Source organism: Pelodiscus sinensis, chromosome 2 (genome assembly GCF_049634645.1).
Source record: "Pelodiscus sinensis isolate JC-2024 chromosome 2, ASM4963464v1, whole genome shotgun sequence".
Lineage (NCBI taxonomy): Eukaryota > Metazoa > Chordata > Testudines > Trionychidae > Pelodiscus > Pelodiscus sinensis.
This window is the reverse complement of record NC_134712.1, coordinates 150,168,128-150,194,770: the sequence shown is the minus strand read 5'-3', so window position 1 is coordinate 150,194,770 and position 26,643 is coordinate 150,168,128. Positions and strand designations below refer to the sequence as shown.

Here is a 26,643-nt window from a genome sequence, read left to right as displayed (position 1 = left end):
GGAACGCAGCCAGCAGTACAGGTGAGGGCAAACTCTCAACTTATAGAGTGGCATGAAAATTAAGGGGCTCAATTTGTTGAAGCGATTAATGCAAAATAAATGAGATGGATTTTAAAAGCAGTGGTAGACGGGGACTGAGCTATGGTGCTGGGAGCCAAGTGAAAGCAAGTAAGTGGCCCCAACTTCCCAAGCCGAGACCCCCCAATCCCAGCCCGCTCATTCACCCCTCCAGACTACAGGGGATTTGGTTGGTAAGCGTAGCACGCAGCGGACGCAGCCCCGTAATAAGAGTAAGAGAAATAACATTTGTAAAGGAGCAAAGCTACCGTTAAAGTGGGGTAGAAGGACAGGAATGCAATTCAGGGAATCACAGCAAGAGATAAGACAAATATTTGAACAGTTATGAGACTTCACGTATTAACTGATGAGAGACTTTTAAATCCTCAGAATGTGTTACATGCTCCCTCACAGCTGCATGTGGGATGGGATGCTTGCAGCATTTTGCCCCATGGACTGTAGCAGTCAGTGCAGAGAGGGAGGGACTGCAGGGGCTGGCAGGGAAAGACAAGATATTAGGGCAGCTGTACCTTTAAGAGCAGACGGGAAGCTGCCCTGCGCTCAGGCACGTGTCTCTCTGAAAAGGGAAATAAAAACCCCTCTCTGCCCCTCTCCTAGATCTGCACCCTTGGCAGGGGGCTCACTCTCTGGGTAACAGTTACCCCCATTGTCCTTCCTTGTGTGGGAGCAAAACTCCGGTAGAAGGGCTCGCCCCAGCTCCAATCACACTCCCCTCCCTGCCCAATTTTTCTTTCCAGCCCCCTTTCTGCCCCACCAGAAAGTTAATTGAAGCCCCTAGGCTGGTACATTTCTGCCCCCTGCTTACACCCTGCCCCCTCCCCCTGCTGCGATGCACCCCCGAGTCTCTTTTCAATGATGGGAAAGAGTCGGGAGCAGCCTCTGAAGCCACGTACGGACAGAGTGAGGACAGCAGCAAAGAACAGAAGCTCTTACGGAGCATGTACACTACAGCCTAGGTATGACATTCTGAAAGGCAGCTGTTTGTGATGCTACGCCGGCGCTGAACAAGCCCAGCTCAGTTCCGCTTTGCGCCCGGTCCACGAACGCTGTGGCTCTGCATTTTAAATTACATTTAAAAGGCAGCGCCACACCGGGGATAGATCCCAGACCCAGTGCGAGCCGGGACTAAGCAGTCCTGACTTCTGCTGGTCCGGACTGCTTCACTTCTGCTTTTTGTGGTCTTTACTATTATGCGTCTCAGTAGGATAAAGTCAATTAAACCATTTAAGGTGTTGTTATATATGAAGCTTTTAACTCTTCTGATTGAAAAGAGTAGTTTATACATAGTGAATTTTGGAGCAGCAAGGTTTGCACGAAGGAGAAACACACAAGGAAATTTGAATATAAATAGGCAAGGAAACATTTTACATTAGCTTGTAGTTTGAAAAGACAGTATGAGGGTTTTTAAAAATACTCACACTTTGAAAACTGAAATAGTTGACTATTTTCCTCCATCATTTGTTTTATCCAAATTCAGTGGTATTTGGTGTGGAATTTTTATTTTACAGAAAAAGGCTAAGTAACATTTACTTAAAACACCTGTTCGCAATTCTCTAGTATGGGAAGGCGGTAAGATGTGTCGGATGTGGAGCACGTCAACCTTCTCTGGTTCCGTTACTCCTTGCATAAAATGTAATTTTAAATGCTACTTGAGAACCTATTGAATGAGAACATTCATAGATTATAAAGTCGGGAGAGACCACAGGGATCGTCTAGTATGACCCCCTGAATTAATTCCTGTTAGAATTAGAAAAATTTGGAAGTGCGGAGGGAGGTGGGGGGGGGGGGGGGGGAGGAAGGAGAGAAAGCTTAGCTGTCAGTAATGGAAAAGAATTCACTGGGGCCAGTAGTAAGTTGTTCCAATGGTTATTACCGTACCGTTCTAAAAACGAATACCCTGTGCTTTCTAGCTTCAATTGTCTAGCATCAGCTTCCAGCTTTCTGATCTTGTCATACATTTGCTAGATTGAAGAGCCCTCTCTTTGTGTCTCATGGGGATACTTATGAACTGATCAAGTGACCCCTGAGCCTTCTTTTGGTTAAGCCAAAGGACTGAGCTCCTTGAGCCTTTCACTCCAACACATGTTGCAGTCATTCTCCTGCTCTTTTCTGAATCCTCTCCAATTTATCAAAATCCTTCCTGAAGGGTGGGATATCAGAACTGAAAATACTATTCCGGTGGGTGTCACACCAGTACCAAATAAAGATAATGCAGTCTTCCCCATCCTTCTAGATATTCCTTTGTGTATACTTTCAAGGATTGCATCGACCCTTTGGGTCACAGCATTTCACGTGGACCTCGTATTTAGCTGATCATCTATCAAGATCCCCAAGTCCTGGTTCATATTACGAAGGAGAAAAGGTATGAGAGGGGTAGCCATGTCAGTCTATAAGGTGCCACACAACTTCTCGTTGTTTAAGGAGAAAAGGGTTGACTGTGTCCCACCTGTGGAAAGGTCTGCTTTATTTTAACCTGGCGGGCATCTGCATGGACTTGCAGTAACATTACAAAGGTACTGGCAATGGAAAATAGACACAAACCTGATGCCAGCTAAGGAGTTGGTGCTACGATGGGTTTTTCCTACAGTCTCCAAGACTTTTAGAGCCTGAGTAGACAGTGACAGTTTGGTCTTCCACGCCGCTTCTGATTTAACTGCTGATAGCAATGCTGGACATAGGGATGTTAAATGGTAAGCGGTTACCCAGGAAACAATCACCCGTAACTAGAGATGTTAAAATATATTTACACGCAGGGGGCAGGCGTGAGCATGGAAAGAGGCAGCAGCATAGGGGGCAGGTGGCTCTGCAGAAAACGGCACACGCAGGAGCCACCTTAAAAGCCAGCTCCCCGCACGTACTGGCTCCTGACAGCAGCGCAGGCGATAGGAGCGGCGGGCGGCTCTGGCTTCCCACGTACATTGGCTCTTGCCTTCCCCCACCCCACTCTCCGTGCTGCTGCCTCTCCATGTGCACCAGCTCCTCCCTCCTCTGTTCCCTCCCTACTTATTAGTTAACTGTGTACAGAAGTACACCTGAACATCCCTAACCTTACCGGTTGGTAATGGGATCTTACATCCCTGCCGGATAAGGAATTTTCTCCTGGTTTTGGACTAGTGAGAGAGTAACGTTATTGCCAAAATGGCAATATTTGGCTTGGCTTCTGTGTAAACAGATTTTGGCACAGAGACCAGTCCCGATTCCTTTAGTGGCCGCATCTTAACTTCACACTGTATGCAATCAGAAACCAGATGAGCCTTGAACTACCAAGCGTCTCTCCCTTCTAGTGGGGACAGGAGGGAGTGAAGGTGTGGCACGCCACGAGCTATGCAAAATCCAGTAGATAGAAAGTCCTGGATGTGTAAGGTGAGTCAGGAGGTAATACACCTTGAAGAGCTTGGGGCCCAATTTGGTCCTAGTGGAGAGTCAGTTGTTCCCCAGGACAAGGGCAGCCTGTGTACTCTAAAGTAACTATCTGAATTGCACGGACGTTGCACCCCTCAGAGGATGGTGTGGCTTTTCAAGACAGTGCCTAAGCTCAACATCGAAGCACCAGATCCTGCAAGTGGGTATAGAGAGTCTGCTGCAGCTGATTGCCACCGGGATCAGATTTGGATATGGATAAAGATCTCTAATGTTTTTATTGAACTAGATACTGCTGGCACTCAAGTAATGATAGGAGACTGTAATTTCCAAGATAAAAATTGGAGGGTAAGTGCTCCTAATAATGGCAGGACTCAAGTTTTCCTGGATGTGTGATAGCTGACAGTTCTTCACCATAAACTCACCGTTCCAACAAGAGGTGATGCAATTTTAAATTTGATATCGAGGGTTTAGCGAGACCTCACAGAAAGGTTGGTTGTAGGGGAAAACCTTGGTTCAAGTGATCGTGAGCTAATTTATTTTAAATTAAATGGATGGATACATAAAAGTAAGTGTGCAACTAAGGTTCTTGATTTCAAAAAGACAAACTTGAAAACATATGAGGAATTAGTAGTAGATGTGGACTGGAGTGAAGAACTTGAGGATCCGAATGTGGAAGAGGTTTGGCATTTAAATCAAAGTTGCAGACCAAGTTGAATGAGCGAGGTGTCAATCAAGCATGTTATTAAGAGAAAGCAGAAAGCCTGAGAGCAGTGGAAGAGAGACGTACCAGCACGAAAACCAACCTCTTGGTTAGAAAGTGTAGCGGAAGAATGGACTGCCAAAAGCCAGGCAGAGCTGGAGCTTGCAAAGGAACTTAAAACCAGTAATAAAAGAGCTGCTACTCTTGGGTTGCCAGGGATGCTAAGTCTCGACCGGCCCCGGGGACCTGACTTTCTGAACCCGGGGCTCTCTGATCTAGCAATAGCCATAGTCGTGCCAGGCTAGCGTGTCCCAGATATGAGCGAGTCAACCTGTGCCTGTTTATTCTTTCTAAAACAAAAAATTATGATCTAAGAAACTATAGCATGTCTAATTTAACCTCCATTGTATGCAGGCTCTTGGAACAAATTTTGAAAGAGTCGTTAAGAACACAGAGGTTAAAAGCTAACAGAGAAAATACACCATGGTTTCACAAAAGGTGGATTACGCCAGACCAACCTGATTGGTCTGAGGAAATTGACTTTTTTACATGCAAGCAATCCAGTACATCTGATCTACCTGGATTTCAGTAAGGCATTTGATAGACGGGAATTAATGAGACTTGAAAGCTGGATAAAGAACTGCTGGGTTATAATGAATGGTGAACTGTCAGGCTGGAGTGAAGTTATTAGTGAAATTCCTTAAGGATGGGTATTGGAACCAATCTTCTTTAAGATTTGTATTCATGCTCCTGGCACAACAAGTGGAAATAGCCTCATAAAATTTGCAGAGAGGTAGTCTGGTCCTCCGCCATATTGGCAATATCATGCAATAAAATCTGGATGATCTCCAAAACTGGAATGGAATAAAATTTAGCAGTGCAGTTGGTAACAAAGATTTTTTTGGCTCTAAGTTGGGGACTTGTCAGTTGGAAGCAACAGAGAAGGAAACTGGTTTGTTACGAGATGACCACAAGCTGCCAGCATGAGGCAGCTGTGAAAAAGGCCAATGGAATGCTAGGATGCATCAGGCAAGGTATTTCCAATAGCCCTAGTGAAGCATTAATGTCATTATACACGACATTGGGGAGCTCTCAACTGGATTAGCGTGTGCAATTCCGGTTTCCCGGATTAAAGAGAGATTAGTGCAAACAGGGACAGGTGCAGTGAAGAGCCGCTAGGATGATCAGAGGAATGGAAAACCTTCCTTAGGCAAGAGAGGCTAAATGAGCTTGGCTTGTTGAGCCTAATCAAACAACAGCTGAGGGGAGATGCGCTCGCACTCCTTAAATACAGCAGAGGGATAAATACCAGGGAGGGAGAGGCATTATAAGTTAAGCACCAGTGTGGACACAAGAAAAAATGCAGACAAACTGGCCATCGATACATTTAGGCTTGAAATTAGACAAAGGTTTCTAACAATCAGAGGCGAGAATTTCTGGATTAAGTCCTCAGCGAAAAGCACGGAGGACCTAAAACCTTACCGGCTTTAAGACTGTGCTTAATAATTGTACGGAGAGGGTGGTATGAGGGGACTGTTTACAGTGGCACGTAGTCACGCTGCAACCGTTAACAGCAAATACCCACCGTGGCCAGTGATGAGACTCTAGTCGTGGAGCTCTCGGAGTTACTACAATGTCTTTTTACCTAGGAGTCTGAAGCTACATCTACGCTACGCGGCATACCTTTTTCCAATACATCAATGTAGTGTAGACATTGTCTGGATGTTTGGATCTTGCTGGCACGTTCGGGGTCCAGCTGACCACCATATTTAGGACTGGGAAGGAATTTTCCCTTGGGCCAAATTAGCAGTGTCTCGGGGGGTTCACCTTCTTCTGCAGCATTGGGCATGGGTCACTTGCACGGTTATATGAGTAAATGGTGAATGGCCTGTAACTTTAAAACAGGATTTGAAGACTTCAGTAACTCAGTCAGGGGTTATAGGTCAAATGTTGTTCCAAAACTTTCAGAAATATTTGGAAACCGTGTTATGGTTGCTACACGGACACGGTAGCAAACGTAAGTGTTCGGCACACTCTCAAAAAGCCCATCCTGCAAATACCTCTCATCCTGAGGGGCATCAATGTAATCAGATGGGAATGACAACTATCTTTGGCAAACATGGGTTATTTACACAGTATAACAAGTGATTGCATTGCCAATTGCTTTCTTCTGCTACGATCTAAATTTGGGCAAGCTGGGGTTGTGCTTTTCTTGGTCTTCCCTCATCCTTGGGGCTAAGACCAAAGGGGGCCTTTTCCTTTGATTTTATGGATGTCAAATCTAGCTGCAATGGGTCTTCTCTCTTTCCACAGGCTCATATTTTAAAATTTTAGCATTTTGGAGATTACTATAAATGCACCATAACACAACTGTGACGGGGCGAACAGGCCCCGCACTGCAGGGCTGGGAGTAGCCCAGGCCCAGCTGGCTGAGAGGGCCCCGCCCTTCCGGCCCTGCTGGGCATGCTCCCAGCAGAGGCCAGGTATAAAGGCAGAGGGAGCCCAGCAGGCAGGAAGACAGCTGGGGGAAGGAGGAGACCAAGCCAGGCCAGTGTTTGTGCAGCCGCTGGGACTAGAGCTGCTGCCAGTGCTGGACCCAGACACCGAAGAAGCAGACCCCGACTCCAGGAGACCGGAACCTGCCCACAACCCCAGCAGGTCCTGCCTCGGAGGACAAGGGGCCCCCGGGGAACCAGGGCGCGGTAGGAAGCAGCCCAGGGCAGGGGATACAAAATTTGGCTCGGCGTGTATCGTCCGGATTCCCCGCCGAGCCGGCAGGAGCCACAGACCCTGCCTAAAAGGGCCCTGGGCTGGGGCCCGGTGGAGAGGGAGGGCCCGGGTCCCCCTACCACGCAGCCCCCCCCCCCCCGGATAACCAGGCCTGAGGCCGGGAGAGGCTCCTCAGAGGGACTAGGCCTTGATACCGTATATCCCCTGATAGAGGGGCCGGGACTTTGTGTTGGGACATTGATACCGTATATCCCCTGATAGAGGGGCCGGGACTTTGTGTTGGGACATTGATACTGTATATCCCCTGATAGAGGGGCCTGAACTTTTGGAGACTTTGGGGTGCGGTATGGGCCCGGAATGAGACGTGGGTCTCAGCAGCCCCCGTCAGGGGCGTACCCCCTGACAACAACCCTCCCCTGTCTGTTAGAACCAAGCTGTTAGGAGAGTTCTCTTTATCATATTTCAAGCATAGTTTCCTCGCAAAGCTTGGCTTGTTCAATGTTGCATTTTTTATTTATTTTTTTAAGCATTTGAACCAATTGTTGTCCAGGACTGGTTCCTTTTGCTTTGCTCTTTACTCAATTGACTAAACACGTAAGAAATTAGTAACTAAGCTAAACTAACTTTAAACCTTCTATTTTAAAACGATCCTGTAAAAGTAAACTTAGTGCATGAGATTGTCAATTAAATATTCAATGCATTAAAAGCAAGACTTCTATAAATAAAAGCACTCCAACGGTCACAGATCTGACTTAACGTATATAGCTTTATTATGAGGAACCAACAGTGAAGGATTGCAGAAAACAAGACAGTTGATTTCTCTTGCAGATTGTATTTGGGGAGCTGGTGGGGCAAACTCAGGGAAGTCTCTGCTTGGACTGTGAGTTCTGACACATGATACCTCTGTCGTTATTGCACCAAATTGTGTGTTTGCAATACCATCTGCCTACGTTAGCATAACATCGTAAGTAGCCTTCATCTTACTGCATCTTTAACACATTAATATTACCGCAATTACATAATTTAAAATAAGGTTACTTTGCAAGCATTTTGTAAATTTGTTTTTATGAAAGCAATCGTGTTCAATGAGAGATCGATCAGTACATACGTGGTAATGAAAGAATTGCCACCAAAGAATTGAGGGGATCTATTCCTTCTGAGATATGGGTCTGTTGCGGAATGGGAGAGCAAGATTCTGAAGTGTGCATGTCAGAGTAGACTAAAAGATCATGGCCATCCTTTCTGGCTTTAAAGCCTGCTTTGTGGCACTGATCATCCTGACTGATCTGTTGCAGTGACCAAGAATTAAGTACTGGTTCTCTAGTGCCTTAAAGGCATCTTTTAGCTTTCACATTACGTCTAGACTGCAAGCCTTTTTCGAAAGATGCTCTTTTTCTAAAGTATCTAGACTATAACCAGTACTTTCAAAAAAGCAAACCGCTTTTTCAAAAGAGAGCACTCAGGCAGTCTGGATGCTGTCTTTTGAAAAAGCACAGTTTACATTACATAGCGCCTTTTTTCGAAAGGTGTTATTCCTCATAAAACGAGGTCTTCCGCGGTCAAAAAACCTGCCACAGTCTTTTGATTTACTTTCGAAAGAACACGGCAGCTGTCTAGATGGAGGGGAAGAAAGGCCACTTTAAAAAAAAAAAATCCCGTAGTCTAGACCCACCCTAAAATACTTAATTTTTAAATCCATGTGATTCACCTTGTGCTGCATTAATTTGAGGTACCGGATTAGTGGCAAAAATTGTGGGCAGAGACTGAAAATTAAGCTGATTTCCTTCTCACTCTCGTTCTACAATACAAGCTGTGATCAAGAATTTTTCTATTGCTTCCTTTTCTCCTGCATTCATGACACTGCTATTTTTTCAGCATAACAGAACCGCCTATGACACTGTACCATTAGTATTGGTTGCCCAATTTAACCGGAGACAGATTCACACGTTAAACAAAATAAGCCATTTCTGTATAGTGCAGGTGATTATTTTGAAAGTATTATTTTTTCTTAAACACCAAAGAAGTTTGAAAGAAATAGTACCTCTTCAATTTGGAAATGTTAACATTAGAAGCACAGAAAGGAAACAAGTTATATTTATCCAGTGATTGGGGGGGAGGGATAGCTCAGCTGACTGAGCCTTGGCCTGCTAAACCACAGGATTGTGAGCTCAATCCTGGAGAGGGCCATTTTGGGATCTGGGACAAATCTGTCAGGGGTGGTACTTGGCCCTGCTGTGAGGGCAGGGGACTGGACTCGATGACCTCTCAAAGTCCCTTCCAGTTCTACGAGATGATGGCATATCTCCATATTAAAAATTATCCTTACAGGACCAATTCTCTGCTATCCAGTTCTACATCTTAATTATTTTATGGGAAAAATAAGATGGAGAAGGTAGCTGTGGTCTACGGTAGTGTTTACAAAACACATTACACAAACATCTTCTCAGAGAGGGCTGCAGTGCTTTTTGGGGGACGGAGGCAAAAAACCTAGCTAATCGTGTTTCCATTTAGCCAACACATTTTGTGGGATTGGGTATCAATCCTTAAAAGACTTAGTGAATGTCATCACACCAAGCATTGCATTCCTTTACTACTTTTAATGTCTTCTCTAAACATGTATCGTGGCAGGTTTGTGCATGATTGCATTAAGCCACTTACTATTTACGACTATTCCAATGAAGAGGTAAATTAGGTTGCTGCTTCTTTGCAGGAATAAGAAGTTACTGTGGTATTTATGAATTAGGTTTGCGTAAATAACTTCAAAGCCTTACAATTAACAGAATAGACCCTGGTAACAAACAAAAAGTGAACACTGTTGCTTCCATTTCTTGGGGAAGGAAAAAATGTACTTCTCTCTAATTGTTGCATATAGACTATGCAAACAGATAGATGGCGTTTATAAGCAGAACGTAGAAAATATCAACCAGAACACACAGTTTGGCTTTAACTGTAGAGAGAAGTTCCGCAACTGGTTTTCATGCTAGGTTTTAAAATTTTGCCTAATCATTTCTATATGCAGAAGAACTCGGATGCCTACTGATGAATAAGAAGCCTAATATTTTCCATCATTACATCGCTTTGATAACTTTTTTATTCTTCATGTAATATTGATTAGGAAAGTGTTTTGGAAAAACAATGCAGGCAAAGTGGTCCTTGTAACCTGATTAAATGCGTCAGGTGTTTTAGTACTAAATATTGGCAAGTGGTTGCAGCAGTTACTCTCAACTGTCATCTCGTTTGACCAGGGGGATATTCTGGGAGGACATTTTAAAATGTGCATCGTAAACTAGGGCTCTGATAGTGTACAGTTAACCTTCACAGTTTTATGCAAGCCACCCCGCCCCCCAGCCTCTGTATCAGAGGCAGCAGAAGGGTGGGGTGGTTCCCTGCACAAACCTGCTCCTGTAGAGCCTCCTCCTTCCCCCTGACATATAAATGTGCAACCGCTGAAAAATTCAGCAGTTACATATTAACCCCCTAATCATTTTTGTTGCCCTCCTCTAGACACTTTCCAATGCATCCACATCCTTTCTGTAGTAGGGAGGGCCCCCGAACTGGATGCAATACTCCATATGTGGCCTCACCAGTACCGAACAAAGGAGAACAACAACTTCTGTAGAGCTGCTGGAAATGCTCCTCCTAATGCAGCCTAATATGCCATTAGCCTTCTCAGCTACAAGGGCATGCTGTTGACTCTCATCTCCCTTCTCTTCCACTGTAATCCCCCGGTCCTTTTCTGGGCAACTACTGCTTAGACAGTCGGTCTCCAGCCTGGAACAGTGCTTAGGATTCTTCCATCCCACATGGAGGACTCTGCACTTATTCTTGTTGAACCTCAGATTTCTCATGACCCAAACCTCTAATTTGCCTAGGTCAATCTGGACCCTATCCCTGCCCTCCAGCATATCTACCTCTCCCCTTGGCTTAGTGTCATCTGCAAACTTGCTGAGGGTGCAACCCATCCCCTCATCCACATCATTAATAAAGGTGATGGGGAAAAAATGACCTTAGCACTGATCCCTGAGGCACGCCACTTGAAACTGACGGCAAACCAGACATCAAGCTGTTGATCGCTAGCTGTTGGGCCTGACAATCTAGGCAGCTTTCCAGCCACCTTGTAGTCCATTTATCCAATCCATACTTCCTTAACTGGCTGCCGCAGATCCTGTGCGAGACCGTATCAAAGGTTTTGCTAAAAGCAAAGTCTCTCAGCCACCGACCTCCCCGTGTCCAGACAGCAAGTTACCTCATCATAGAAGCTAATCATTTTGGTTAGGCATGACTTGCCCTCCTTGGTGTATCCATGTCAACTAGTCCTGATTGGTTCTTTCTCTTCCAAGTGCTTCAAAATGGATTCTTCAGGACCCTCTCCATTATTTTTCCCGGGACTGAGGTGAGGCTGACTGGTCTGTAATTCCCTGGATTGTTCTTCCCCCTCTCATTACCCTTCACATCCCTAGCCAGCTGCAATTCCAATTGAGCTTTGGCTGTCCTAATTACACCCCCTGTATAAGAATGGCCGTACTGGGTCAGACCAAAGGTCCATCTAGCCCAGTATCCTGTCTGCTGACAGTGGCCAACACCAGGTGCCCCAGAGAGGGTGGACCGAAGACAATGATCAAGCGATTTGTCTCCTGCCATCCCTCTCCAGCCTCTGACAGACAGAGGCCAAGGACACCATTTTATCCCCTGGCTAATAGCCTTTTATGGAGCTAATGTCCATGAAATTATCTAGCTTCTCTTTAAACTCTATTATAGTCCTAGCCTTCACAGCCTCCTCTGGCAAGGAGTTCCACAAGTTGACTACACGCTGTGTGGAGAAGAACTTTCTTTTATTAGTTTTAAACCTGTTACTCATTAATTTCATTTGGTGTCCTCTAGTTTTTCTATTTTGGGAACTAATAAATAACTTTTCTTTATCGGCCCTCTCCACACCACTCATGATTTTATATACCTCTATCATATTCCCCCTCAGTCTCCTCTTTTCTAAACTGAAAAGCCTCAATCTCTTGAACCTCTCTGTTCCAAACCCCTAATCATTTTAATTGCCCTTTTCTGAACCCTTTCCAAGGCCAAAATATCTTTTTTGTGGTGAGGAGACCACATCTGTACACAGATGTGGGCGTACCATAGTTTTATACAGGGGCAGTAAGATATTATGGGTCTTATTTTCTATCCCTTTCTTAATAATTCCTTGTATCCTGTTTGCCTTTTTGACCGCTGCTGCACACTGTGTGGAAGTTTTCAGAGAACTGTCCACGATAACTCCAAGATCTCTTTCCTGATTTGTCGTAGCCAAATTAGCCCCCATCATACTGTACGTATAGTTGGGGTTATTTTTCCTGATGTGCATTACTTTACACTTATCCACATTAAATTTCATTTGCCATTTTGTTGCCCAATCACTCAGTTTGGTGAGATCTTCTTGGAGTCCCGCACAGTCTGCTTCTGTCTTGACTATCCTAAACGGTTTGGTATCATCTGCAAACTTTACCACTTCACTGCTTACCCCTTTCTCCAGATCACTTATGAATAAGTTGAAAAGGATTGGTCCCAGAACTGACCCTTGGGGGACACCACTAGTTACCCCTCTCCGTTCTGAAAATTCACCATTTATTCCTACCCTTTGTTTCTTGTCTTTTAACCAGTTCTCAATCCAAGAAAAGACCTTCCTTCTTATCCCATGGCCATGTAATTTACACAAGAGTCTTTGGTGAGGGACCTTGTCAAAGGCTTTCTGAAAATCTAAGTATACTATATCTACTGGATCCCCCTTGTCCGCATGTTTGTTAACCCCTTCAAAGAACTCTAAGGGTACGTCTAGACTACATGCCTCTGGCGACAGACGCATGTAGATTAGGGTACCGGACATAGTAAAATGAAGCGGCGATTTAAATAATCGCCGCTTCATTTAAATTTACATGGCTGCCGCGCTGAGCTGACAAACAGCTGATCAGCTGTTTGTCGGCTCAGCGTGACAGTCTGGACGCTCCCCTGCCGACATCAAAGGTATTTGTCGACCACCCAGGTATGCCTCCTGGGATGAGGCATACCTGGGTGGTCGACAAATACCTTTGATGTCGGCAGGGGAGCATCCAGACTATGGTGCTGAGCCGACAAACAGCTGATCAGCTGTTTGTCGGCTCAGCGCGGCAGCCATGTAAATTTAAATGAAGCGGCGATTATTTAAATTGCCGCTTCATTTTACTATGTCCGGTACCCTAATCTACATGCCTCTGTCGCCAGAGGCATGTAGTCTAGACGTACCCTAATAGATTAGTAAGACAGGATTTCCCTTTACAACAGAGTTTCCCAAACAATGGGCCTCAGCATGGCTCGTGGTTGCCGGAAGGGCCGGCCTTAGGGCTATTCGAGCCCCACGCTCCTGAACCCGGAAGTGCCGGCGAGTTACAGAGCTGGGGGTCCTGTTCCACCGATATGAGGAGCTAGGTCTCTCCCCCGGCTCTGCCTGGCGCGGGTTCCCCCGCTCGTCCTCCCACCCCACCCCCAGAGTATCCCTGCCATGCGTGGCTCCTCCTCACCGCCTGCTGCTGCCCATGTGCGGCGTTGCACGTGGGTGGGGAGGACGCCCGGGCGTGACGCGAAGTCACGGCCTGGGATTTTAAAAGTCTTCGGAGGCATGTGGCGGGGCCACGCTGACTCCGGCAGCCTCCGGCCCCACAATGTGGGAGGCAGAAGGTAGGGAACAGGCTTGGGTGGAGGCAGCAGCGGCAGTGGAGGCGGGCTTGCGTGGAGGGGGAGGAGTGGAAGGAGAAGGGGCTTGGGCAGGGGGAGGGGAAGGCACCAAGGAACAGGGTGCAGGAAAGAGAGACAAATGCCAGGGGGCCAAGTGCAGACAACGAGGGAAAGGGCAGGAGGGGAGGTGTTAGTGGGCGGGGGGACAGGGTGATGTTGGGAGAGGAGAGGAGAGGAGAAGGGCATTGGGGGCTGGAGGAGGAGGTGGTGGGAGAAGGCTTGAAAGAAGGGGTGGGCATGTGAGAGGTGGGGATGGAGCAAGTCAGGTGTGAGGGCACAGAGGGGCAGGAGGGGATGTGGCAGAGAGTGCTGAGGGGATGGGTATCAGGGAAAGAGAGGGCAAAGGGGGAGGCACCAGGAGGGTGCAGGGCTAAGGGGATTCTGGGGTGAGGAGGAGGGGAGAGCTGGCCACTAGAAGCAGCACTGGACGGGGGAATCGGGGCAGACGGGGAGATTGGGGGGCTGGTGGAAGCAGGGCTGCCAGGGGGTGCAAGGTTGGGGGCAGGGAGCTGGCCAGGGAAGATGTGGGGAGGGGGGAAGAGAAGAAGCAGCTGCTGGATAGAGGGCTGGATGCAGACAGCGGGGCTGGCCAAGGGAGATTGGGAGGAGAAGGGGGGGTACCTGGCTGCCCGGGAATGGGTTGGGGGAGTGGGGCTGGCCAGAGGCACAGCGGGGGGAGCAGGAGGGAGGAATGAATCGGCCTGAGGGGAGTGGGACTGACCCGGCCATATGTAGATCTTGGGACGCTGTCCCTGTTCCCTCCTTCCCCCTCGCAAAACATGACTTAGTCCGGCCCGGGGTTTCTATTGTCCCCCCCCCCCCCCCCCCCCCCCCCACACACACACACACAACCTCCCTTGAGTAGTTGCGAATTGTCTGGCTGGTAGACACACTTATGGAGCCTGAGCACATTTACCAGCCAGGCAGTTTGAAACTACAAACTGATACATCTAGTAGTAATACAACTTACCTAAAGAGAAAATACCAGACATGTATTATGTCTGGTATTTTCTCAGTTTGTTTTTTATGTGTTTATATTTTTGGGCTGCAAAAAGCAGTATTTAAAAAAAAAGGGTTCCAACTAAAGTAAAAAGTTTGGGAAACCCTGGTCTAACCAGCTTTCTGTCTGTCTTACTGTCCATTTATCCAATCCATATTCCTTAACTCTCTGGCAAGAATATTGTGGGTGACCATATCAAAAGCTTTGCTAAAGCTGGCACTGGGGGTTTTGGGAGGACCAGAAACAATTTATTTGAATATTCATCATTTGATTAATGAATATGCAAATATGCAAATGAATGTTACCGGGCCTCCAAAAGTTCGTGAATGGATTTACTGGTCCCCGCATCAAAAAGTTTGGGAACCCCTGCTTTACAAAAACCATGTTGACTTTTGTCCAACAAATTATGTTCTTCTACATGCTTCACAATTTTATTCTTTACTATTGTTTCAACTAATTTGCCCGGTACTGAAGTTAGACTTACCGGTCTGTAATTGCCAGGATCGCCTCTGGAGCCCTTTTTAAATATTGGTGTCATGTTGGCTACCTTCCAGTCATTAGGTACGGAAGCCGATTTAAGGGATAGGTTACAAACCACAGATAATAGTTCAGCAATTTCCCATTTGAGTTCTTTTAGAACCCTTAGATGAATGCCATCTGGTCCCGGAGATTTGTTAACATTAAGTTTTTCTATTTGTTCCAAAACCTCCTCTAATGACACTTCAATCCGGGACAGTTCCGCAGATTCATTACCCACAAAGGACGGTGCAGATTTGGGAATCTCTCCAACGTCCTCAGCCGTGAAGACTGAAGCAAAGAGATAATTTAGTTTCTCTGCAATGGCTTTATCGTCCTTGATCGCTCCTTTTATAGCTCGATTATCTAGGGGACCCACAGAGTTTTTTTTAGCAGGCTTCCTGCTTCTAATGTACTTAAAAACATTTTGTTATTTCTTTTTAAGTTTTTGGCTAGCTATTCCTCAATCTTTTTTTGCTTTTCTTATTAGATCTTTACACTTGACTTGACAGTGTTTATGTTCCTTTCTATTTATCTCACTAGGATTGGACTTCCACTTCTTAAAAGATACCTTTTTGTCCCTCGCTGCTTCTTTTAAATGGTGGTTAAGCTACGGTGACTCTTTTTTAGGTCTCTTGCTATGTTTTTTAATTTGGGGTATACATTTAAGTTGGGCCTCTATTATGGTGACTTTAAAAAGTTTCCATGCAGCTTTCAGGGATTTGGCTCCAGCCACTGTACCTTTTAATTTCTGTTTAACTAACCTCCTCATTTTTGTGTAATTCCCCTTTTTGAAATTAAATGCCAGGGTGCTGGACTGCTGAGGTGTTCTTCCCACCACAGGAATGTTGAATGTTGTTATATTATGGTCACTATTCCCAAGCGGTCCTGTAATGGTTATTTCCTGGACCTGAGCCTGCGCTCCACTCAGGACTAAATCGAGAATTGCCTCTCCCCTTGTGGGTTCCTGCACCAACTGCTCTAAGAAGCAGTCATTTAAGCCATTGAGAAATTTTATCTCCACTTCTCTTCCTGAGTTGACATGTATCCAGTCAATATGGGGGGTAATTAAAATCCCCCATTATTATAGAGTTCTTTATTTTGGTAGCCTCTCTAATCTCCCTCAGCATTTCAATGTCAGTATCGCTGTCCTGGTCAGGTGGTCGGTAACATATCCCTACTGCTAATTTCTTATTATTGGAGCATGGAATTACTATCCATAGCGATTCTATTGAACATGTTGATTCACTTAATATTTTTATTTCATTTGATTCTACATTCTTTCACATACAGTGCCACTCCGCCACCCACCCAGCCTACTCTGTCCTTTCGATATATTTTATATCCTGGTATGATTGTGTCCCACAGATTTTCCTCATTCCACTAGGTTTCAGTGATGCCTCTTATGTCAAGCTCCTCATTTAATACGAGGTACTCTAGTTCACCCATCTTATTAGTCAGACTCCTAGCATTTGTGTAGAAGCACTTTAAAAATTTGCCACTGCTTATTTGTCTGCCCTTCCCTGATGCATTGGATTCCTTTGTATGCAGTTGTTTGTCTGCTCTGGCCCATGATTTGCCCTCTCCCCTCCTCTCTTTCTGACTACAGTTTAGAGAATCTCTATCAATGGATTCTCCTCTAAGAGAAGTCTCCCTCCGATTTACGTGCATCTCTGCACCAATCGGCTTTCCCCCATCTCTTAGTTTAAAAACTGCTCTACAGCCTTTTTAATGTTTAGTGCCAGCAGTCTGGTTCCACCCTGGTTTAGGTGGAGCCCATCCTTCCTGTATAGGCTCCCCCTCTCCCAAAAGTGTCCCCAGTTCCTAATAAATCCAAACCCCTCTTCCCTACACCATCATCTCATCCACGCATTGAGACTCTGAAGCTCTGTCTGCCTACCTGGCCCTGCGCGTGGAACTGGAAGCATTTCCGAGAATGCCACCATAGAGGCCCTGAATTTCAGTCTCTTTCCTAGCAGCCTAAATTTGGCCTCCAGGACATCTCTCCTACCCTTCCCTACGTCATTGGTACCTACATGTACCACGACTACTGGCTCCTCCCCAGTACTACACATAAGTCTATCTAGATGCCTTGAGAGATCCGCAACCTTCGCACCAGGCAGGCAAGTGACCACATGGTTCTCCTGGTCATCACAAACCCAACTATCTATGTTTCTAACGATCGAATCGCCCACTACTAACACCTTCCTCTTCATAACTGGCATTCCCTCCCCCTTAGAGGTATCCTCAGTGCGAGAGGATACTGCAACATCCTCTGGGAGGAAGGTCCCAACTACGGGATGGTTTCCCTCTGCTCCCATTGAATGCTCTGTTCCCTTGAGACTTTCATCCTCCTTAAGAGCACTGGGGCTCTCAGACTGGAGGTGGGACAGTACTACAGTGTCCCGGAAAGTCCCATCAACATAGCTCTCTACCTCCCTTAGCTCCTCCAGTTCAGCCACGCTGGCCTCCAAAACCCAAACTCGGTCTCTGAGGGTCAGGAGCTCCTTGCAACGGGTGCACACATATGCCACCCACCCACAGGGCAGGTAATCATACATGTTATACTTGATGCAATAAACAGGATAGCCCCCACTCTGCTGCTGGGCTTCTGTCTCCATTTTTCTAATGAATAAGTTTAAGTATAAACTGGGATTCTTTTTAAACCTCTGGAATATAGATTATTATACGAGTTATGTTTTAAAGAAGGTCATAAGTCACTAGTGCCCTCTAACCTCCCTCTCCAAACTCCCTGTTAGCTGTTCCTGTTCGCAAGCTCCTTGGTCGCTGAGTCACAGGCTTATATAGCTCTGGTAGTCCCTCCCCCTGACTGAGGCTCAGCCAATTAACAGAGGCTTCTAGATTTCAAACCTTTTAGAATCTCCTTCAAACAAACCAACCAAACAGACAAACACAAGCTCAGCACACAGTAAATAACTCCCTCACACACAAACACACACTCCAGACAGCCACTTACCACAAGGGTCCCGTTTTTACTCCTCTTTTACCTGGAGAACTCCCTCTCCAAACAATACTCCAGCAATATATTTATACTCCTTCCTAGACATCTGTTCAAGTTGCCACTTCTTGTAAGTTTCCTTTTTATGTTTGAGCTCACCAAGGATTTCACTGCTAAGCCAAGCTGATGGCCAACCAGAGTTGCTTTTCTTACTGCACATCGGGATGGTTTGTTCCTGGGCCTTCAATAAGGCTTCTTTAAAATACTGCCAGCTCTCCTGGACTCTTTTCCCCTTCATATTAGCATCCCAGGGGATCTTGGCCATATTTTCTGATGGAATCAGTCTGCTTTTCTGAAGTCCAAGGTGTGTATTTTGCTGCCCTTCTTTCTTCCTTTTGTCAGAATCCTGAAGTCGATCATCTCATGATCACTGCTTCCTAGGCTGACATCCATGTCTACTTCCCCTACTAATTCCTCTGTTTGTGAGCAGCAGCTGAAGCTGTATATAGCCCCTTGTTGGATCCTTCAGCACTTGTACCAGGAAGTACCCCAACATTCTCCAAACACTTCCTGGATCGTCTGTATATTGCTGTATTGGTCTCCCAGCAGATGTCCCCCGTGAGAACCAGAGCCTGTGATCTGGAAGGTTCTTAGTTGTCTGAAGAAAGCCTCGTCACCTCATCGACCTGATCTGGTGATCTATAGCAGACAACAAGTACAACATCACTTCTGTTGTTCTTGCCTCTAAGCTTAACCTAAAGACTCAACGGGCAAGTAATCTGCCTGCAAAGATTCTCTTCCCTCTCTTCATTAGATGAATCTCATCTTTTCCTAGCAATCAATGAGCCCAGAACAGCATCCTATGGTCGAAAAACAAAAGCCCTCTCTGAAGACCACCTCCACAAGCAAGCATTTACTTCCAAAATTCAAAGATGCCTGCCTGGACCATTTCCTTCAATAGAGAGGATTGACAAGACCACCACCTGCACCTCAAACTCCTTGATCCTTCTTCCCATCACTGCATAATCTGCAGTGACCCACTCAAGGTCATTCTTGGCAGTATCGTTAGATTCCCCCATAGAGAAGTAGGAAGGGGTAGTGATCCAAAAGTTTGATCAGTCTCGGAAGACTCCGTCACATCCTGAATTCTCCAGGTAAGCAGCACACTTTGAGATTTATGATCTGGACAGCAGAGGGATGACTCCATCCCTCTTAAGAGGGAGACCACGACAACCACCACCACCCCTCTCCTCCTCTTGGGACTGGTGGTGGTGGAACCCTCGAGCCTAGGCAATCCATGCCTTCTGGTCAATGGGGTCTCCTCCTGATGCCTTCCTTTGGAGGTCTCTGCCAAAGCATTTCCCACAGTAATACGTGTGAAGAGACCCTAAGAGCGGTTACTTGCTTCTATCAGGATTCTGGAGTTGTCGTCTCCTGGAAGTCATATGCTGCCAATTTTCTTCTCTGTTCTGGGCTCCCCTCAATGGTTTTTCAGCATGTAGTGTATGCAGTATTAAATGCTGTCTTCTATCCAGATGAAATTTCTTCAATCTTCCGGGAGGAAGACAAACATAGCACATGCTGTGCAACTCCCAACAGCTTATCTTTATTTATTCTACCTTCCTTCTGAGAGGCTCCTATGTTTTTATTGCCCCCTGAAGCCTGAAGAGAAGAAAGAAAAAACAAAAACCAAGAAAAAGTACAACCTCTGTGGGGCTGCCTCTAAGCAAACTTGTGTGTTGGCTGCTCATTTAGTTTGCTCTGGCTGCCTCTGGTAGAAGGTTGCTGTCTCCAAGCCTGGCCTCCAACCCAATCAGCCTCTCTAGGCCCCCCCATCTGCAACAAAGCACTTTCAACTGCCAAACACATGGTCACACACTCCCTGCAACTAGCACCACTGAGACAGACACTAGGATACTCATCCCACCAGCCCACAGCACAGCTCCTTGTCTCCAACACACCTTCCATGCCACCCCGTCACGCCAAAAAAGCCACACTTACCTGAGAGCTCCTATCGGATGTTTCCCAGGCTATCTCTGAAATGCTTCCAGTTCCACTCACAGGGCCAAGTATGAAGGCTGCACTGCAGAGTCTCTATGCATGATGAGACCATGGTGTAGAAAGGAAGGATTTAGCTCTATCAGGAATGGCGGGAACTTTGGAGAAAGGGGGATCCTATACTGGAATGATGTGCTCTATCTAAATCAACATGGAACCCGACTGCTGGCACGTAACATAAAAAAGGTCGTGGACCAATTTTTAAACTAAGGGCTAGGGGAAAGCTGATGGGTTCAGAGGAGCACATGGATCAGAAAGAGACATCTCTTAGGGGAGCGATATTCCACTCCGTGTTTCATTTGCATAAGCTTTTCCACAAGAAGGCTACGGTGTAGACGTAGCCTCTGTGTTTCTCTTATAGCACTTGCTACCTTTTATTGTTATTGTTATCATAGAATTATAGAATCCTAGGGCTGGAGGAGACCTCAGGAGGTCATCGAATCCTACACCCTACCCAAAGCAGGACCAACCCTAACTAAATCATCCCACCCATTGTGAAGCTGGGACTTAACAACCTCTAGGGATGAGATTCTGGCACCTCCTTAGGTAACCCATTCCAGTGCTTCACTGCCCTCCTAGTGACATCGTTTTTCTTAATATCCAACCTAAACCTCTCCCACTGTAACTTGAGACCATTGCTCCTTGTTCTGCCATCGGTCACCGAGAACAGCCTCTCTCCATCCTCTTTGGAACCTCCCTTCAGAAAGTTGAGACTGCTATCATATCTTCTCTTCTGCAGACTAAATAAGCCCAAATCCCTCAGCTTCTCCTCATAAGTTATGTGCTCCGGCCCCCTAATAATTTTGGTTGCTCTCCGCTGGACCCTCTCCAATGTGTCCACATCCTTTCTATAGTGGGGAGCCCAGAACTGGACACAGATGTGGCCTCACCAGTGCTAAACAAAGGGGAATAATAACTTCTCTAGATCAACTGGAAAAGCTCCTCTGAATGCAACCTAATATGTAATTAGCCCTCTTGGCTACAAGGGCACACTGACGACTCATATGCAGCTTCTCACCCACTGTAATCCCCAGATCCTTTTCTGCTGAACTGCTACTGCTACTTAGCCTGTAACAATGCTTGAGATTCTTCCGTCCCATGTGCAGGATTCTGCACTTGTCCTTGTTGAACCTCATCAGATTTCTTTTGGCCTAGTCCTCCAATTTCTCTAGGTCACTCTGGACCCTATCCCTATCCTCTAAAGTATCTAGCTGAATGTTCTCTGCAAACTTGCTGATGGTGCAATCCATCCCCTCATCCAGGTCATTAATAAAGATGTTGAACAAAACCGGCCCTAGAACCGATCCTTGAGGCACTCCGCTTGAAACCAAACACCAGCCAGACATTGCGCCATTGATCACTACCAGTTGAGCCCGACAGTCTAGCCAGCTTTCTATCCACCTTATAGTCCATTTATCCAATCCATACTTCCTTAACTTGCTGGCAAGAATACTGTGGGAGACCATATCAAAAGCTTTGCTAAAGTGACTTCCCAATGTCAACAGAGCCAGTTACCTCATCATAGAATCTAATCAGATTGGTCAGGCATGACTTGCCCTTAATGACTATTCCTGATCATTTTCTCCTCTTCCAAGTGCTTCAAAATGGATTCCTTGAGGATCCCCTCCATGATTTATCCAGGGACTGAGGTAAGGCTGACAGGTCTGTAGTTTCCTGGATTGTCCTTTATAGTGCTGCATTCTTGAGGGTATAATATCCAGCCATGCAAAAGTAATGAAAAACCTCCCCACTAGCCCCTCCCCAATATCCAATATACTGAATCTGCCTAATTGTATGAGGAGGTCCCGCTAAAGCAGGAATGGGGAATCTATAGTTGGCAGGCTGGGATTCTCTGGACTCCTTCCTGACCCCTGTGTAACCTGCTTTTTCCTCCCTGGGTTATGCGGCAGCATGCCACGCTCACCTGTGTGCCTAGGTGCCTGATAGTTTTAACATAAAAAGATATCCTGAGTACCCCAGTGGCAATGTTGTTTAGTTTGGGATTCCCTATCTACCCCCTTGCTGCAGTCCCTTGCTCCTAAAGGAACATACAATGGCGGTGCCTCCACCTGGCTGGCCCTCTAGACACTTAATGGTATGCCGTAGGAGTCTCCAGGAATAAAATTATTCCAGTAATAATCTGGACCTAACTCCAAAACAACAATTATAAATAACAATCTAATTGATTAAATTAGAATTAACTCACCTTTACTTAATGACTTAAAGAAACAGGGTTTCACAGACTAAAAGCGAATAAAATCAATTCAAGTACACCCAAATACCCTCCCAGATCCTACACCCCAATCTCATGACCCAGATCACAACCCCCTTCTTCACCCAAACTCCAGACCTCACACTGTCTCCTGCGCCCGAGTCCCATAGTCCATGCACTCTTCTGCATCCAACCTCCATCCTAGTCCTGGCACCCCCTCCACAGAAAAGTGTGGCCCTTGACCACTGTGGAGGCAGGAAAAGGGAATAAGGGAATTTGTGTGCAGCCATCTTGGTCTTGTTAACAAGAGAGCAAGAGTCAGGCTAAGTCTGTGGCCTGACAACGCGAGATCTGTAATTAGACGCTGCCTTTGCCTCTCGCCTCCATACGGAGATAAGGACGAATGCTGACTCTGGCAGGGACCTTGAGATAAGGAGCATCTGGGTGGAACTAAATAACTGTTAGCCATTGGTGTTTGTAATGGGAAGGAGACTAATTGTTATTGGTATTATATCTAATAGACAGTATATAAACTGCTTCATAATTGCTTGTATTCGAAGATCTGCCTCGGAGGGGGGGGGCTTCTCCCCTGTCCGAACCAGTTTTTCCCTTGCTGCAGCTCGTAATAAAACTGCCTCTGGCTACTTGTTGCTACAAACTCAGAGTGAGGACAATGTTTTCTTCCACACCACTTTCCAAAATCTTGGAATGGCCCCCCACCAAAAATTATTGCTCACCCTTGCTATAATTTTATCAGCAATGTAAATATAGTCTGCATTGCTGTATTTTTACAATTGATAAGATGTGTTTGATGTTTACAAAAATAATTAGAAAGCTGTTAAATCATCATATTCCAAATACCATGTGGATAAATGGTCACTTATAGAGCTGGTAATAATTGATCCCCTGGGCAATGAAATAAAGCATGAAAGACAATTCCTGAGGAATTGGAAGGGATCTTTCTAGACACTTAGTTTCATAGTTCACATGCAGGGCCGGCTTCAGGCCGATTCCCCGGAATCGGGCCCCGTGCCTATGTGTGGGGCCCCACGCCTAAGAGGGCCCCACTCCCAGGCATGCGGCGCATGTGTGGCTCCCGCCCCGGCCGCACGGTGCATGTGCGGTGCCGCCCCCGTGCATCAGGCCCCGCACTTCCGAAAGCCGGTCCTGTTCACATGTATAGTTATTGTGCAAGCTGTTTTAAAAACTAGTGACACTGAGGAAGACTGTGCTTCATAATGGACATTGAGTCAACTTGTGAAATCTGATCATGGCCAACTTCTTCATTGAAAGTGGGCAGAAAACACTAGCACATAGTATGAGTCATAGGAAGTTAGTAGCAGCACTGATACGATTATATGAAACCAAGTGAATAGATGTGTTAATTTGATTGTTTCAAGGTAGAAAAAGAAAGGGTTACAAAACATGTTGAGAAACTGCAACAAAAAAGAAAGCACTGTTATACAGTTGGCTACTGTACATCCTTCAAATTTCAGGTCTTTCCTCTTTCAAAGAAGCGAAACACCAACAGGGAATTGGAAAACAAAAATGGTAGAACACAACAGATAAACGGATGGGTTCAACTGTGGACCACTAATCCTCAAGGTATTCAGTGCCAGAAGTCAACTATTTTTATAATGTTCATCATTGTTAATAGTGATACATGAGTTAATTTTTTTCTAAGTGGAAGTGTAATTAGTTTGCAGAAACATATTTATAGTTTAAAGACATCAGCAGAGTGCAGACTACACAAAAGACGCTAAATGCAGTCAGAAGAAAAATACAATTTTTTTAAATAAAAGAATCAGGTTACAGTAACTGTGCCACATTCTTAGTGGGACTCTAACATATTATAACAGATTTAGTTCTATAGTGGTGATTCTGCATGAATAATATCTGGAAGTACTGTTAAAAATGTGGTGGGAGTGAATGGGTGCTATAGATTCAGCAGGGAAATCTCTTTGGATACCATTATATCCACCATCCATAAACCAAAATGGATAGAAATATAGGCTGGGGCTCCAAATATACTTTGACCCATGAGCACTCCCCTCCCCCCACACACACACTCAAAGGAAAAGTTTGCAAAACAGTTAATTTTTAATGGAATTAATGCTACTGAATAAGTCAAGAATTCTATTTACAATTTACAATGTAACCATGCTTTGTCCATCTTTCATTGTTTTTTCCAGAGAGTAAAGGACTATTGTTTATATTGCAATTCTGTGACTTGCAGTAAAAAAAGTACAGCTGGAAGGATGGTAAGAAAGAAAAAGCTACGAGAAATTGAGCCCTACAAATCCACAGATATCTGATTTGTATCTGTGGGTATCCACATCCACGGATGCGGATATATGCAGTTCATTTTTGCAGATTTAGATGTGGATACCAATTTTGTATTCAGGCTGGAGTCTAATGAGAAAAACACAAGCAGTGCAAGCACAAAGTTGGTGGCCAAAAATGTAACCAGTTGCATATTGTGCCAATTTAATAATTGTTTAAGGATCATGTTTTTTGTAATAAATTTCATAGACTCATAAAATACTAAAATTGGAAGGGACCTCAAGAGGCTGTCAAGTCCAGGCCCCTGCATTCACGGCAGGACCAAGCACCATCTAGCTCATCCCTTACAGAGGTATATCTAACCTGTTCTTAAATATCTCCAGTGATGGAGATTCCCCAGTCTCCCTAAGCGATTTATTCCAGTGCTTAACCACTCTGACGGTTAGAAAGTTTACATTAGCAAGTATTTCCACTAATGCTCATAGTCATCTTCAGCGGGGATTATATTCTGAAGGAATATTATTTTGTAAATTGTACCATTTTATCAAAATTATCTGTATAATTGTGACTTTTTAATTTAGTTTTCTCATGTACTATTAAAGGTGCAGTGTGATTCTTGTGAGAGGTGAGCACACGTGTCTTGCATTCCTGAGAAAATTACTGAAAAGAACGTGAGTGGTGAGAATAAACAGTACAGATTCAACAAGTGTGCTTAGTCCTGTTATGTAACTAAAATGTACATTTTTACAGTGATTTTGTGAAAAGTTTTCTGCAAATAAGACTTCTGATTATATAAATGAGAACTAGAGAAGTGCAATGTTACTCTATACTTCAATACAGTAAAAAGTATTAATAACAATGTACAAGGTACAGACTGACACGGCTACTAGAGACGTTTTAACTATCTATAAGTATGTGCAAATGTGTACTGTTCCAAAACTGTTGAGATGCTCCATTTAATAATACAAGAGACAATCCAAGAAGTTCCGAGTAGACACTGAATAGGCTTAAACTATGTACAAAGTAGTTTTTTGCCTTTTGTTTCATAATTTTTATTTATATAACCCTTTTGCTGATTTTTAAAGTGTTACATAAACCGGACAGGTGAAATATTATCATGTAAAGCAACCATAAACACATGAAAAGACCTAGGTTTACAATTTATGATTAAAACTCTAGCTACACAATATACATAGACGTAAAATGTAAAAACTTAAATATCTTTGAAACACTAGCCAATCAGTTGTTTTAATTGTCATATTTGAATTCAGCACATCAAAAAACATAATAAATAGCACATTTTATCTCTGAAGCAGATGGCGTCTAAAAAATTGTAGACCGGTGTTGTGTCCAGAGAAAGCTACTGTTTCTTCCTTTTGCTGCTGTCATGATACACTCGCCTACTGCTGCTCTCTCACACACTCACGCACTCACTCTCTCCTACCCTGGCAACTCAGAAGGAGAGCTTCAGAGGGTAGCAGAGTTAGTCTGTTACAGAAAAAAAAACAAATAATGGTCTGGTAACACTTGATACACTAACAAAACATGTAGATGGTATCATGAGCTTTCGTGGGCACAGCCCACTTCTTCAGATGACTGGAGTTATGTGTTTGGGATGTGAACACTCGGAGGGAGGAGGAGAGGGAGAGTGTGTGTGTGTGTGTGTGTGTGTGTGTGTTTCAGTAAGTATCTGGAGAATGGGTACTTAAACCTAAGCAGATAAAAATCACGGTTGATAGATCGATTCCTATGTCAGGAAGGACTGACTTTGATTTTTATCTGCTTATGTTTAAGTATCCATTCTCCAGATACTTACTGATCTGTCTCCCAGCCCCTCCCTTATTCCTCCTCCCCCCTTCCCTGCTCCTATTTATTTCGAGTGTTCACATCCCAAACTCATAACTCCGGTCATCCGAAGAAGTGGGCTTTGCCCACGAAAGCTCATGATACCATTTACATGTTTTGTTAGTCTATAAACTGCTGCCAGA

General features: G+C 45.1%; 1 long non-coding RNA gene across 2 annotated transcripts; it reads left to right on the top strand.

The window, feature by feature from the left end:
* The first annotated feature begins 4,790 nt into the window (after positions 1-4,790).
* LOC142826793 (uncharacterized) lies at positions 4,791-25,569 on the top strand. 2 transcript variants are annotated; one of them, XR_012901041.1, is made up of 5 exons: positions 4,791-6,799; positions 7,700-7,835; positions 23,869-23,977; positions 24,565-24,633; positions 25,258-25,306. It is a non-coding gene; the product is annotated as an uncharacterized LOC142826793 (long non-coding RNA). The 2 variants fall into 2 exon arrangements; XR_012901042.1 differs by lacking the exons at positions 23,869-23,977; positions 24,565-24,633 and having other exon boundaries at positions 5,710-6,799; positions 25,258-25,569.
* Positions 25,570-26,643: the final 1,074 nt, after the last annotated feature.